This window comes from Nicotiana sylvestris, chromosome 12 (genome assembly GCF_000393655.2).
Source record: "Nicotiana sylvestris chromosome 12, ASM39365v2, whole genome shotgun sequence".
Taxonomy (NCBI): domain Eukaryota; kingdom Viridiplantae; phylum Streptophyta; class Magnoliopsida; order Solanales; family Solanaceae; genus Nicotiana; species Nicotiana sylvestris.
In genome coordinates, this window is record NC_091068.1 from 111982446 (window position 1) to 111984185 (window position 1740).

A 1740-nucleotide genomic window follows, 5' to 3' on the forward strand; every position below is an offset into this window, starting at 1 on the left:
CACAAGCTCATGACTCAGAATAATATTATTTGTGATTACTCTGCCAGGAACAAAAGGATCAGCTGATGTTACTGGTGATATTGGTTTCAAACCCATAAGTAGACTGAAGTGGAAAGGAAAACAAGCAATTACAACAAGAAGACTTCAAGAAATTAGTGACAAGTCAAGGAATCCTGGTTCACAGCCCCAAGAACCATGGAAATTATAGTGTTGATAGGGCCTTATGTGTTGTTATGAAGCTGCTGGAACTTTTGTTGTTATTAATGCCTGGATCTTGGCATACTTGTACTTGTTAAAAACTAATGTTTTATTCCTAGAAATGGTACTCAAAGTGTTATGTTGGAAACGCTTGTTTTGTTATTATATTATTGGTATTCAAATGTACTATTGAAGTGATTTGTTGGAAATTATAATAGTTTTCTTCATATGCAATTGGTTTGGATGTTCTGAAGTCGTGGGCAGTGTTGCTAATACAATACCAAAATGATGTTTCATTTTAATACAATACCAAAATGATGTTTCATTATAATACCAATATGAAGTACACAACCAAACCACATCTAACTTACCCTATCTGACATCAATACCAAAATGATCTTATATTACGACAATAACTAAAATGATCTTATATTACTACAACAACTAGCTACTATGGCAACTCTATTTAATTTTTCTTCAAGTTGCCAACTTGGATTAAGCTGCTAACAAACACAACAACTACCAAAACCATAATACACCAAATGATTTTTCCACACAAGTTCTTTCTATTTTTTTTCCTTCATACTCTTCTCTTTCAAATTAGCATTATGTTTTGAATCTTCAAGCTCATCCAAATGCAGTTTAAGACGGTCGTAATTTTCTTCTAACTCTTTGATTTTGTTTACCAATCTTGGAAGAATAAACTTTGATCTTTCATCAACTATTTCGTTGTCTCTCCATTTGAAAAACTTGCAATTTGTGGCCTGAAATTTAAAGAATTCAATAACGACCCAATTAACATTAATTTTCAAGTTAATCGATAGGCTTAGAACATGAACACATACCTCACAGTGAGGACAAGACCAAAATCGTCTTCCGGAATTCCGATCTGACCAAGAAGTTTGCATTTGCAGCAAAATACCATGTTTGCATCGCACTTCAGCATTGAGCATTGGATCATCTTCGTCCATGCACAATTTATTCAACTTGGTGTTTGCCATTCCTAACCCTAAGATTTTATAGACCGAAATTGGGGAAGAAATTAAAAAATCCTTAATAGAAAAAAGAGTCAAACGGAGGAATTTACACAAAAAATTAACTTACCTCTTCAAACCAAAGAAAATTGGAAGTCAAAACCCACCTTCAAAGGTCTTGAAAATGGTTGGTATAATGGGGAAGAAGAACGTTTTATGTTTAGAAGAAGGGGTCTTCCAAATCAGCTTTGAGAACGACATGTATCCATTTTTTATAGGCTAAAGCCTTTTTATTTAATTTACTACGCGCTTGGGGAAGGTGTGTTCACGTTCCAGTCCAGCTCAGCACAAAAGGTCCAAGATATTAAGGTAAAAAATAGTTTAGGAGGGTACTAGGATTCCCGTAAAGAAAAAGTGTGTAGTTGGAACTTTGGGTATAGGTTAGGGGGGTAATTATGCATTTTCCCTTTTTGTTTTGTTTATAATGTAGTTATCTTACAAAATATAGTATCAATATTTGTATTGGTTTCTCTTTTTCTTTCTTTTTGTATGTAGTGTAGTTATCTTA

The 1740-nt window shown here is 33.6% G+C and overlaps 1 long non-coding RNA gene across 1 annotated transcript; it reads right to left on the reverse strand.

The window, feature by feature from the left end:
* Positions 1-728: 728 nt before the first annotated feature.
* On the reverse strand, positions 729-1353 carry LOC104227229 (uncharacterized). Its single transcript, XR_711063.2, has 3 exons — positions 1303-1353; positions 1044-1207; positions 729-962 (listed from the first exon to the last, which is right to left on the reverse strand). It is a non-coding gene; the product is annotated as an uncharacterized lncRNA (long non-coding RNA).
* Between the last annotated feature and the right edge of the window lie 387 nt (positions 1354-1740).